At 49.3% G+C, this 13,942-nt stretch overlaps 1 protein-coding gene across 2 annotated transcripts in view; it reads left to right on the top strand.

Annotated features, from left to right (window-relative positions):
• ZBTB7C (zinc finger and BTB domain containing 7C) overlaps positions 1-13,942 on the top strand; it is a 292,860-nt gene that overhangs the window by 141,995 nt on the left and 136,923 nt on the right. For both annotated transcript variants that reach the window (XR_009521753.1, XM_060029012.1), the window contains exon 2: positions 7,893-7,954. The gene's annotated coding sequence lies outside the window, so the exon portion shown is untranslated. The remainder of the gene's footprint in view (positions 1-7,892; positions 7,955-13,942) is intronic.

Here is a 13,942-nt window from a genome sequence, read left to right as displayed (position 1 = left end):
ACCTCCAAGGGGCCATCACCCCCAAAGCAATGAAGAGGATTTGGTTGCCTTGGAAGACACTGTTCTCCAGCGACAAACACTCTCTCTCTCTCTCTCTCTCTCTCTCTCTCTCTCTCTGTCTCTCTCTCTCTCTCTCTTTCTCTCTCTCCTTCTCTCTCTCTCTCCTTCTCTCTCAATCAAAGCAGACCAAACTGGAAACTGGCCTGGTGCCCTGCCGGGCTAGGTGTGATGACCTGGACGTCAGTTCATGGATTTCCCGAAGATGCCCCCGGGGCTGAGGGCCACCCTACTGCTCTTCAGTCTGCTTGGCAATGACTACACACACACACACACACACACACACACACACACACACACACACACACACACACACACACACACACACACACACACACACACACACACACACACACACGTCTCTCAGCCTTCCAGCGGGGTGGGGTAGAATGTCCATTCTGCTGGGTGGGGTCTCAGGGCCGAGCAGCACATGGTGTACAGGTGTGTCTGAGGGCTGGGAGTCCTCTGTCATGTGCTCTCATGGCTGGGAAAGTGGCCTCAGGAGCAAACACAAGTTCTCCCCCAAGGCTTGGCGGTGCTGCTGTTCATTCTGTTTAGCAAATACTTTGCTGGGGGGGTTAGGGAGGCTTACAAGCAGATTCTTTCCTTTAGTGGGTAAATAAAGAGGCATACAATTAATCACTAATTCAATAAATGTTTATTGAGCACCTGCTATATCTGGTGTTGGGGGTGGAAGGAACAGAAAAAGGCTGGGTGGAGTCTGGCTTGCGGGCATGGGCTGGGTCTCTTTCTGACGCCCCTCCGGAAGGCAGTGGCGATGAGCCTGGCACAGGCCATGTGCTGGGGAAGGATGAGTTATGGCTGAGTCACTGCCCGGTAGCCAGAGGTGTTCCGGTTGCTGGGGTGCACGGCTGTTTGCCTCACCAGCTGGGGGTCGTGCTGGCCTCCCCACTTGGCTTTCCCACACGGTCTCTAACATTTTGGTCGGATGCAGTTGTGCTTCAAGTTGGAAGGATCATGCTGGACTCTGGACCTTCCTCCAAGTCCCCCGCATGGGACGTGGCCGCCCAGCGGGGCTAAGTGATGGCCCGGGTACTAACTGGCCCTGAGTGCTGTGTTTTGGGGTCAGTTGTTGTTTTTAATTAATAGACTATTTTTAAGAGCACTTTCAGGTTTATAGAGAAATTGAGCAGAAAGTACCGAGAGTTCCCATATATCTCCTCTCCTTCCCCTCCCTCCGAGTTTCTCCTATTATTAATATCTTGCATTAGTGTGGTGCATTTGTTATAATCGATGAACTGATACATTATTTTTTTATTGAAGTCTAGTAGATTTACAACATTGTGTTAGTTTCAGGTATACAGAAAAGTGATTCGGTTATACATACATATATGTATATATCTATATACTTTTTTTTCAGTTCTGTTCCATTATAGTTCATTACGAGGTATTGAATATAGTTCCCTGTGCTGTACAGTAAATCCTTGTTGTTTATCTGTTTTATATATGGTAGTGCGCATCTGTTAATCTATTGATACCTCACTATTAACTAAAGTCCATAGTTTACGTTAGAGTTCATTCTTTGTGTTGTACGGTTTTATGGGTTTTGACAAATGTGTAAAGCCATGTATCTACCATTACAGTATCATACAGAATAGTTTCCCTGCCCTCAAAATCCTCTGTGCTCTGCCTGTTCATCCCTCCCTCTCCATTGACCCTTGGCAACCACTGATCTTCTTTCTATCTCCATAGTTTGGCCTCTTCCAGAAGATCATACAGTTGGAATCATACAGTATGAAGCCTTCCCAGATTGGCTTCTTTCACTTAGTGATATACGTATAAGATTCCTCCATGTCTTCATGACTTGACAGCTCATTTCTTTTCAGCACTGAATAATATTCCATCGTGTGCATATTTAGTTATTTGTTTATTTGTCCATTCACCTACTGAAGGACGTCTTGGTGGCTCCCATGCTTGGCAATTATGAATAAAGTTGCCATCAACATCTGTGTGCGGGTTTTTGTGCAGACATAGTTTTCAGCTCCCTTCGGTAAATACCTAAGTGCGCTTGCTGGACCCTATGGTAAGAGCATGTCTAGTCCCGTAAAGACTAGACAAACTGTCTTCCAAAGTGTCTGTGCCATTTTGTGACCTCGGGTTGGTTGATTTTAATATCAGCGGAAAAACCAAACTGCAACCTATGCAACGCAGCCTCTGAAGGATCCTGGGAAGAGAAGCCAATGCCTCCCTGTCACCACAGACCCTCAGCTGACCCACCCTCAGTAACGGCTCATCACTGCAGGCCTCTCCTCACTAGGTGCTGGGCAGCACTTTTCACGGGAGCGCAGTCATTCCTGAGCCGCTCTCGCAAGCGCTAGGCGCTGCGGACTTAGCAGTGAGCACAGCTGTCAGCATTCCCCCCATGGAGCTGACCTCCCAGGGAGACTGGTCTTGCCGCCCTCACCTGAGAACATACAGGTGCTGGGCCCTGTGCCAGGTGTCTCCCTCCATGTTCTCATTTCATCCCTGCTTCAACCCTGGGAGATAGGAGGTCAATGCCGTTATTCTAACCGTTTTGCTGGTGAAAATCTAAAGCAGAGAGAAGTTAAGTCATTTGTCCAAGGTCACATGGCTGGTCAATGACAGGGGCAGTCTGGATCTAACCCACAAGGCATTATGGCCTCCTGGGAGCTGCAAGACCCTGCAGCAGAGACCATGACCTCACTGTCCCCTGAGGGCACCTCTCATGGCCTCTGCCCCTCCCTCTGAGGCAGAGCCGGTCCCTTCAGTATCATTCCTGGGGGGGGGGCAGGGGTGGGTGTGCGGTGGGGGGAGGCTGTAATCTGCCTGCCACCATCCAGCATCAGACAGCCTTCCTTCTAGCCACTCATGCTTGCTGACAGCTTCTGTGGGGGCCAAGGTAAGCAGGGCACAGCCTGAACCTCCCCTCCCACCACTGTAGGGTGAGTGTGTTCAGGCCCCGGGCTGGGAGTCTGGGACCCACGTTCCGGTTCTGCTTGTCTTTGGTATGACTTGAGGCGAGTCCTCGCTGGACTTGGGTGCCCTGGCTGTAAAGTGAGGGATTTATCGGGTTCCTCCATCATGGGCATTTAATTTTTTTCAAAAAGCCGTTAGAGACCCTGAAAAGAACAATACCAATTTTGTATAACATGTTGATTGTAACTGCTGTGGCAGTTCCTAGAAGAGAGAGGTTAGTGCAGATTAAAAAAAGAAAGAAAAAGATTTCATGAATTTGTGTCAATTCTCAAGGCAGCGTCTCTACAAAGGTGGCTGATGAGAAGAGGGGTCTTTATCGATGAGCGGAAGGACCACGAGGGGCCAAGGTCACGTGTGCAGCAGGCTCTGACCTGCTCCCAGCCCAGGACCTGTCCCTCTGGGGTTTCCAGGACCAAACATGGCCTAATCCACAGGCACTGTTTCATTCTGGGCATAGACTTTCACAGTCCCCAAACCATGCTACCCTCTGGCTGGGCCCTTCTGGTTGACGTCATACAGGCTAAATTTTCTACGAAACTCACAGACCTCACAGGAACAGCTGGAAAAGGTTCTGAGTCTGAGGACTTGGTTTGAGCAGGGATGCTTGAAAGTTGGATGCTTCTGAGAACATCACTCAGCTTCTCTATGCCGCCATCTTCCTGACTATAAACCGGCCTGGAGGGAGTTTGCAGGCAGGAACCACACCTTTCCATGTGTGCATCCCCAGCAGGTAGCAAAGACCCTGGGATACTGCAGATGCTCACTAAATGGGTTAAATCTATCCCACCTGCCTGACAGGTATGTGGGAAAATATTTTTTTAAATTATAAAGCGTCACGCAGGGCTTCCCTGGTGGCGCAGTGGTTGAGAGTCCGCCTGCCGTGTCAGGGGACACGGGTTCGTGCCCGGGTCCGGGAAGATCCCACATGCCGTGGAGCGGCTGGGCCCGTGAGCCGTGGCCGCTGAGCCTGCGCGTCCGGAGCCTGTGCTCCGCAGCGGAAGAGGCCACAACAGTTGAGAGGCCCGCGTACCAAAAAAAAAAAAAAGCATCACGCAAATGTTAGGTAATGTTAGCTAATATTAATGCTAATATTAGTTAATATGAGTGTTAGGCTGTTGGTCATACAGTTCCGATTCAGTTAGTCTTCCTATTGCTACTGAAAGCTAAGAGCAATCAGAGCAAAGGGCATAGGTGTTTGTGGCCACACATTTGCAGACAGATGTGGGCCTCCCACATTCCCGGTGTCTGTACACTCAGGGAGGAGAGAAGAGGGCATGAGGATGGAGAAAGGGAGGGATGTCGGATTGCACAGCCTGGTCAAGGGCCAACTGTTTCTCCCTGTGTCATCAGGCTGGAGCCAGAACCCTCTGCTCCTTGACCGCTGCTTCCTTCTCTCCTTGGGGAGAACCACGAGCGTGTGCCGTGCAGAGGCCTGGCCCTTGACAGATAGCACCGGCTGGTCCTGGAGCCAAGGGCTGTGGAGACGGAGTCGGGGTGATGCCCTTTGGCCCATTTCCAGCCATTCCTGGAGATTCAAGAAAACAAGTCATTAGTCTGGAGTGTTCCTTAATGAGAGCAAGGCAGCCAGATTGTTGGGTTTGAGACCCCCCAGGTCAGGGTCTGGGAAGGCACCTGAAATCATTAAGGACCTTTTCCTGGCTGAGGGGCCATGAACTGGAAACTTATCTCTCCAGAGGTGAAGTGGTACCCAACACCTGGGAGGATGATGGGGTGTGGGGTGGGTAACTATTAGCTTGTAAATTTGCTGACTTCACATTCTCACCTAGAATCATAATTTTATTTACTTACTTTTTTTTTTTTTTTCGGTACGCGGGCCTCTCACTGTTGTGGCCTCTCCCGTTGCGGAGCACAGGCTCCGGACGCGCAGGCTCAACGGCCACGGCTCACAGGCTCAGCCGCTCCACGGCATGTGGGATCTTCCCGGACCGGGGCACGAACCCGTGTCCCCCGCATCGGCAGGCGCACTCTCAACCACTGCGCCACCAGGGAAGCCCTATTTACTTACTTTTTAAGTTGAAAGTGACCTTAGCAATCACTCCCTCAGCTTGCAGATGAGAAGACTAAGGCTCAGAGAGGGAAAGAGGCTTGTCCAGAGCTCCTGTCGACTCCCCTTGTCTCGCAAGCCTGGATTTTTTTTCCCCCTTTTTTCCCTTATACCATTATTTTTTGAGGCTTAGAGCACGTTCCAAGAAAAAAATCAGGACACTGAAAAAACTTATCCATGCTATTCATTCACTCTCAACTTGGGGAAGCTGTTGGCTCTAATGACCTTTCCAAATTAATGAAGTCTGTACATGCTCAACTGTTTGTTGCACACATCGAGTTACACCTCTAAATGGCTGGAGGGACTTGCACGCCCGCCTGGAATATTTAGCTCGAGGGCTGTGCAGCCAGCAGACATGCTATGTAGCCTAGGCAGGGGAGCTGTGGCCGGATTTCCTGACAAAGGCGGCAAGGCCTGTTGTCCTTCCCAGAGCCTCCAGGGAACAGCCCACCGTGTGCTCAGAGCCCGTGGCAGACAAAAAATGTTCGTGACAATCTCTGTCCAAGGCTCCTTTCGGAGATTTGGGGGGAGAGACAAACCTTCCTGACAGGATAGGATAGTTCCCAAGCAAGTACTTGATTCTGCTGTGTGACGTTCAGAGAAAGCAGAGGTGGGAGGTTCTGGAAGGCTGGTTGGAGGAGGTGGAATTTGACGTAGATCCACTAGAAAGAGTAGGATTAGGTCAGGTGGAGGCCCCAGGAAAGGGCTTTCTCGTCAGGGAGCAAGGATAAGAATGAGTCCGCGTGCCTCGGGGAGGAAGCAGGCACGGGGCATGGGGGTTGGCACTCCTGGGTGGAAGGAGGCCCCACTCTGGGGGGTGATGGTATTTGGACTCCAGGAAGTGGTCACAAGAAGACCCTGTTCCTTATGCTCAGACACCTCCATCTGTGACTACGTTGCAGGAACACCATGCTTACAAGCCGTGGGTTCCCTGGCCCAGAGTCACACTGCCTAGTTTGCCCTTGAGTCCTGGTGACAGTCTCCCTGTCTGAGCTTGTGAGCAGCACAGGCTATTTTGACTTCCAAGATGAAGTGGACAAAAGTCTTGTAGAGAAATGCTGTGTATGTTGTACTGTTACTGCAGGAGGATTTTTTAAAAGTTGTGGTAAAGTATACATAACATAACACTTACTATGTTAACCATTTTTAAGTGTACAGGTTACTGGCATTAAGTATATTCACGTTGTTGCACAACCATTGCCACCATCCATCTCTAGAACTTTTTCATCTTCCCAAAATTAAACATGAACTCCCCATTCCCGCCCCTCTCCCCAGCTCCCAGTAACCTCTCTATTCTACTTTCTGTCTCCATGAATCTGACTACCCTAGATACCCATATAAGTGGAATCATACAGCATTTGTCCTTTTCTGGCTGGCTTATTTCACTTAGCGTAATGTCCTCAGGTCCATCCATGTTGTAGGATATGTCAGAATCTCCTTCCTTTTTAAGGCTGAATAACATTCCATCACATGCATGGACCACATTTTGTTTACCTATTCATCCCGTGGACACTTGGGTTGCTCCCATCTCCTGCCTACTGTGAGTAATGCTGCTGTGAACATGGGTGTGTGAATATCCGTTTAAGTCCCTTGCAGGACGATTTTGAGCTTTTAAAAAGAGGTGCTTCAGCCTTTCAAATTATCAGGGGTGATCAGCTGGCCCTCGCTGCTATCACTCCACGAGGAGCAGATTGCCAGCTTGCCGCTCCCCGCATGTGAGGACTCCAGCCTTGAGCAGAGCTCTTCATTACCCTCTGCCAGGGACACAGATTGAAGGCTAGACTCTGTGTGCACGTGGCCTAAGCTGCTTCAGTCTGCGTGCTAGCCAGTGTCAAGGCCTCTTCGCCTTCACTTCTTATCCTGAAACACATCAGTCATGTTGAATTTGTCTCTCGCTGAGGTAGCAAGTGCTTTGCACTCTTGCTTGGTAGGTTCTTTCTCTTACCTCCTAAAATGTATTTAGCCACGATTGTAAAAGCCAAGGGAAATCACTCAGGCACCGTTCTCCCTTCTCGTCCTGTATCCTCACCACCCCCACCCCCTCCAGAAATCTCCATGCGCTGCTGAAGAGCTCAGGGGCATCCTGTCTTGAAGCATCACTACCTGTGGACATTAATTGGCTCTACAGATCCCAGACTCACCTAAAACACATTAAAGTGATGGCATGCTCAGGCAGAAAGGCAGGAGAACTCACAGTTCAGGTTGGCATTGTCATTAACTCAAGTCTTTGGTGTCAACTCCCTCCCTCACCGAATGTCCTGCCTGGCCTTACAGTCGACCTCTGAAATGCATTTTCTGGCCTCTGTTGGTTTGTGTCAGCTCTTGAACATTATTTAAATGTAGTTTGGGGCCCATGCATGCAATTACCATTGTGTTATTATTCAGAACCAGATTGTTAAGATTCAAGCAGCTGTACAAGGAGATGCCCTGTGCTGTGAGGTCCAATTTAGGAGGGCCTTCTGAGCTGGCGAGCGGGGTTGCTAGGCAACCCCATGCTACAGAAGAGGAGGCCTCACTCCGGAGTGGGAAGAAGCCCAGCGCCTTCAGGGAATTGGAGGCAGTGGTCAATCTGAGACTGGCATGGCGCCGGGGAGGGGGAGGGAGGCGACGTGGGCTGAACCCGTGGCCGCAGGAGGGGGGATCTTGCCAGGGACGCCCCCGCAGCAAGCACACGTTGTTCTCGGGAGGGGAGAGTGCTGCTGGGAGTGAGAATGCAGAGAAGGTGCAGAAGCCAGAGGTCGGCCACGAAACAGCTGAAGGATACCCAGAGCAGATGCTAATATGTTTCTCCATCCCTTTCTTCTCTTTGCAGGAAATGAGCAGGTTTGCAGAAAAACTGCTGGCCTGAAATTTAAGAAGAAGGCGTCGTTGCTTGTGAGTCTGAATTTTGCTTTCTTAGGTCTGTGGTTTGACAATGTTCCTGGGAAGTGGGTGGGTTTCCCTGTTTGGGGCAGGGAGCATGACCTTGATGGAGTCGGGCTTTTGGTTCTTCTGGAAGGTGCCTCTGGCTGGGTGGGGCTGGACCCAGAGGTGTAAGGCTGTGAAGGTGCATGGTTTGAACTCTGGCTCTGCCCTCTGAGTGGAGGGTGTACCCACTGGCTCACTAAAGAGAGTCGCTCCCTTGTGGTTGACTGGTGTGTGAGGAAAGCAGGACTCCTCTGGTATGAGGAGGATGTGCACTTTTTTTTTAACACTGGGGCCACAGACAGTTTGTACAGTTCCAGGTTTGCTGCTAGGGTGACTTTATTTAGAACAGTAGATTCTCATATAGGCCATTTAACAGTGTGTTAAACTGAGAGCAATCCTATGACCCAATCCATGACTCAATCGGAGAATATTATGAATTCACCAGGCACCTGGCACTACAAAAGAAGCATCAGGTTCAGGCTCTGTTTTGGAGGAGCTGTCAGTCCAGTGTGGGAAGAGAAGACATCTGCACATGAGACCATGAGAGAACTTTATGAGAGGGCATACGTCCTGCTCTGGCCCGGATTGCACAGGCAGAAATGCTGGTTGTGAGAGTGGTTAGGGAAGGCTTCCTGGGGAAAGAGAGACGCGAGCTGGGCTGATGGAGGAGGGAGGCTGTTCCAGGGGGAAGAGAACAAGGCACAGGTGCCAGGATGGGAACACCCAATGGCTCACATGGAGGATGTCATAGACATGGGTCTAATGAGGGAAGGGAGGAAACACTGGTGACACTGGGCAGGGCCAGATGGTACAGGGCTTGAAATGGCTTCATGAATTCCACAAAGAATCACGATGGAGTAAAGTGTCCCTCATCTATGTAAGTAAAATTAAGTTTCTGCCAGTTTATGACTCATTATGTGAAAATGGCCATATGGATTTTTCAACAAGTTTGAGGTTGTATTTGAGATTAATATATACACTGGATAGATAACAGGAAATTCACATTGGGCGTACTCCTTGTATCTCAGTGAGAGAAAGAGAGAGAGAGACAGGGAGAGATACAGCCTTCTCCAGATAGCTGCAACTAAGGATCTTGAGATCAGCGGTGGGGACATACCCTAAGCTCCAGGTGGACAGCCACCAGGACAGTGCTCCCCATGTCCACTTGCTTTTCCCTGGAGCTGCTTTTCACACAGGGAGCTCGAGGTACTATGCCCAGTATGAGGAGCAGCTGGGGTTTATTTATTTAACAAAGGTTAATTAATTATTAGTTCCAAGCAAGCAGGAGAAGCTTGCTTGTTCTAAATGTCAGGAACAACATCCAGTATTTAGGTAGCCTTGCCGTTTGCAGCACGCTTGACTGTGTTGCCTCATCTGAGCCTCACCAAGCCTCCGTCAGGTAGTGCCGTTTTGCAGATGAGGAAACCGAAGCTCGCGGTAGTTAAATATTTTGTTCGAGTTTGCTCAGCTGGTAGAGCTGCTGTTCACACTGACTTTCCACTGCACGTCACTAGATGTCTGATTAGGGAGCAGGCCTTCTGGGTCTGCCCCTGCCTCCTTCTCATTCGTCCTGGGGAAGGAGAGTGCTGTGCGGTCCCACTGGGTCTGGCTGTGGGAACTCTGTTGTGGCTGGTCACCGTTTTGCTGTGCAGCCTTTCATGGGATGTATGATATCAGACTGGTGGTTTTGACTGGGCAGGAAAATGGTTATGGTTCTGCCCTCAAAGACAAAGGCTCATGTGTGCTTCTATCACCAGGGATAATCCTCTGGAAAGATGCAGGAGGGCTGCACTTGGAGCCATTGGTGACTGATTTAGGTTGGGTTCTCTAGAAGCAGAGCCTGAGACAAGGATTCAGGTGCACACGATGTAGCAGAAGAGAGCATTAGGGAAAGCTTGTAAGGGAGAGGGAAGCAGGGTCAGGAAGGAGGAGCTGAGCAAAGATGTGTCAAGGCAGGTCTCTCCTTGGCTGGGTGCCCAGCAGGAAAAAGGGTCCGAGTGGGGCATTGGTCACATTCACTACCCTGCCATGAGCATCACTGCTGTGAAGACAGCCAAATGTAGTTTCCACCTAACCTGGCAGTAATTTTCATTGCATTTTAAGAGTATAGGCATTAAAATAGAAATCAATGGTGTCAAAGTCTGTCTTCACTGAAATAACTATGTGCTTTTCAAAAGTATGATTTTATTCTTAATAGGTAATACAGTTCCATGGCCCTACATGCAAAAGTACCAAAAAGTGTACTGTGAAAAATCTCCTTCCCACCTCTGTCTGCAAGCAGTCCAGCTCCTCCCCTGGTGACAACCAATATTACCCAGATTTGGGGTTACTTGCCGATGATAGTCTACACATATTGACAATGGTGTGGTTTAGATTTCAAAGTTTTGGTGAGTCTGATTGCAGTACAGTAAGACACCACCTACTTGGTCCTCAAGAATCAATCAGTAAGACTGAGTCTTTTCCAGAACAGGTTGAGCTGAAATGTACCTTTTATTTGGAGAGAGAGCAGTTCACCAAGTCAGCTCTCAGTGGAATGTTCAAAAGGCATAAAACCTTTATAAACATTTCCAAACTCCTTAGAGTGACTATATAAACAATTGATATAAGAATTGCAAATTCTTATTATTTCCTCATTAAAGCAAATCACCTATAAAAGAGCTTGAGATGCTGTGCTACAGTCCTTGAAATTTCCAAATATTTTAAATAATTTAAAATTTCACGAAATTCACTGATTCAAACCATTGCCGTCTCACTGCATTTATCATCTAATGTCATTTGCGTATCGTTTGATAGCTCACTGAAAGGTGTATTGTTTCCAAAGTGTGTTTAGATCCACTGCAGTGTCAGCACCTTGTGAATTCTCACTGCGGTTTCCTTTTATGAAATGACTTCACTGTGTAATTTGGAGATACTTTCTCAACATAGGAGCTGGTCAGCGATGGCATGGGCTCCGTTGCTGGTGAGCTCCCTGTCCTGGGAGGTGTTGAAAGAGCAGTCTGTCAGCAAAGTTACGAAAGAAGTCTACTCTACGTGACGGGCAGGTTTAGAAGACTTTTAAGTTGCTGTCGTAGCTGCGTCTGGTTTATGCTTCGTTATCATTATTACCTTTATAGGCCATTTACCTCGCTTGAAATGCAACCTATCGGGCTCACACTGCACACTTATCTTCCGAATTTTGGTTCCACAGGTTTTGTCTAATGCCTATAAATGTCCAAGTAGAACTTATTTTGTCATCTCATAGGCCTGGCGTGTATGTTTTCCTCTTTTCCGCTCTCCATTGTGTTTACCTTCTCTCTCGGGTCGCAAGAAAACCCTCTAACTTGTGCGTGACCTGTTCAAGCCCCAAGACGGATCTTGGTGTCACACCCACGAGGCAATAAAAAAAAACCTCATTTCCGTCCAAGAAATAGAATCATTATCTTGATTGAAATAATATCTTTCCTCAACCTGCAGCCAGATAAAGGATCAAATTGGTGGAGTTTCCTTATCACAGCACAGAGTTTGCAGGGCCCCGAATAATGGCCTGTGAGCTGCAGCTGGGGGCGAGTTCTATAAGGCAGAGCCCGCATCTCCTGGGCTGATTTGTCTTATATGATGTCTGGCGCAATGTAAAATAATTCCATTGACGACACATATTATTACATTAAACGGAGAAGGTAGTGTAGAGCCTGGAACAGTGAGAGCGATGTATGCAACTACTGGTATGATTATGGTGGTAGTTTTTCATTAGGCAACATCTGACATGTGTGGGCAATTACAGGAGTGACTGAACGCTGTAGATGTTTTAGGATGTAGACTTTTAGGATGTGACTGTTCCAGCATCCTATGTTCACTAGGCCTTAGCTTCCCAGGACTGCAGTCAGAGTAAGGGGATGACTGGGTCCTAGTTTGGGGGTGAACAGCCAGAGGCCAGAAAAGCAACATCTTTGGGAAGGAAAATGAAAGAGCTGTGGGCAAGGAGGCAGGGGTCCCGGGCTCCAGCCCAGATCCACCACTGTCACCACGCAGATGGGGCTTTGGGGTTCCAGCCTGCCTACTGTTCAGAGAGGGTTACACGGGGGTGTCAGGAGAAGGAGGTGAGGCGATGTTTGTGCAAAGTCCAGGATACTAGCGGCAGTCTCAGTCTTCCCTGTCCCCTGTCCACTGAGAGGGGAGGCTCTGCGATATCCCAGGCGTTTTTGAGTGCTTACTCTGAGACAGGCATATTATAACGATGCTACGTGTATGAACTCAACCCTCACAACAATCCTATGCATGAGAAACTTGGATTATCTGCCTTTTACAGGTGAGAAGGAGCAAAGAGTTTCAGTAACTTGCCCAGGGTCACACAGCCAGCCAGTGGTGGAGCTGGGATTTAAAGCCCAGCAGTCTGGTTGGAGGTCTTGAAAATTTAAAATAGACCACATCAGGACTAAATAATACAGTTCAAACATCTGGGGCTTTCTACCAAGCCGTAAGCTATGATCCTGTGATAGGGAGAAATAATCATAATAATAGTGATGATGACGGTATCTTTGCAATGTTCCAGGAGACCTAAAGGTGGTTCCTGTGGCAGAGGTGGGACACTGAATGAAATTCTAGCCAAGGTTCCTGATCTTGGGCACCTGGTAGCTCAGATCCTTTCCTGGCTTGGGATCCTGCAAGGCTGTCCCCAGCTGCACACACACTGTAGAGCACCAAGGGATGCAGGACTTGCCCCCAGGGACTTGGCCTCTGTCTGGTCCATTCCCCCATCTTCCTGGAGAGCCCTCCCAGGCCCTGGGGGCCATGCTGTCTGCCAAGACTTCTGCAGAGAAGGAGACCATCCCCCTACACCCTGCCCCACTCCTGCTTCACTCCCTCTCTCCCCAAGCACGTCGTAAGTGAAATGAAAGCCTGTATCTGCAGAATCTTGTTTTCAGAGGAGTGCTGGCCTGCCGGTGGGCGTTCCTGATTACCATGGTAATCACCAGCAGAATGGAGTGATTTTATAATACATTTCCATCAGAAATATGAACAGGTGTGCAGGGGAAATCAACATTTATCAACAAGATAGGTCTTGGGAGATTAATAGTGAATTTTGGATTGCTCAAGGAAACAAAAGGAAGAAAGAAAGAATTCATACTTTTGCTTGCAGGCAAGGTCCTTCCAGCCTTACCTCTGACCATTTCCCACCCCATCGCACTCCCACCCCCACCTCTGAGCTTTTCACTCACAGTTCTCCTTGCCCTTTCCTCTCCTCTCTCCTTTCCACTGCTTAACCATCTGTCAAAGCCCAGCTCCTCCAGGAAGCCCTCCTTGGTTCACTGAGTGTACAGGAATCTCTGCCTTCTCTGACACTTTGCAGCCCCTGCACTGGGCCTGTGCAGTCTCCCTCACTCCCAGCCGGCTAGGAGAACCCCTGAGGGACCTGTATTCATCTACTTTGCAACCCAGGCCACCAGGCACAGACCCTGCTTAGCCAACTCTTATCAGCTGGGGGCTCTGGTCCCACCCACAGTCCTCAAGGACGATGAGCCTCCACTGAGCTAAGAACCTCACGGTATTCCTCCGGGCCTGATTATAAACACCACCATGTTACCTCTCAGTGACTCTAGAGCTCAGAGTGCCGAAATCCAGATTTGTTTGTTCCTGGAAGATTAAATGAATTCCTTTGCATTGTGGTGCTCCTTCCAGAGATGAAGGCTGCAGTGGGGAATCCAAGGAAACATGCAAAGCAGTTCGAATGCTAAGCCTCAGGGCCCCCGAGTCATCACTCCCCTCACCTCCTTCAACATCAGTTCTGGCCCTGGATATGGGAAACCACACACTTGGGACCAGGAGGGGCCTTTCTGCTCTGCTCGAGGCCACCCTGGGCTCCAAGGGGATGGGGGGCTCTAGTGCTGGGTAGGGCCGAGGAAGGAGCAGCCTTGCGCACCCAGCCCTGGGCCTTTGTCCTGGGCCCTCAAGTGTCTCCAACACAGCACATCAGGGTTT

The sequence above is a fragment of the Delphinus delphis genome, chromosome 13 (genome assembly GCF_949987515.2).
Source record: "Delphinus delphis chromosome 13, mDelDel1.2, whole genome shotgun sequence".
NCBI classification, from domain to species: Eukaryota; Metazoa; Chordata; class Mammalia; order Artiodactyla; family Delphinidae; genus Delphinus; species Delphinus delphis.
This window is presented reverse-complemented; position numbering and strand designations above follow the sequence as displayed.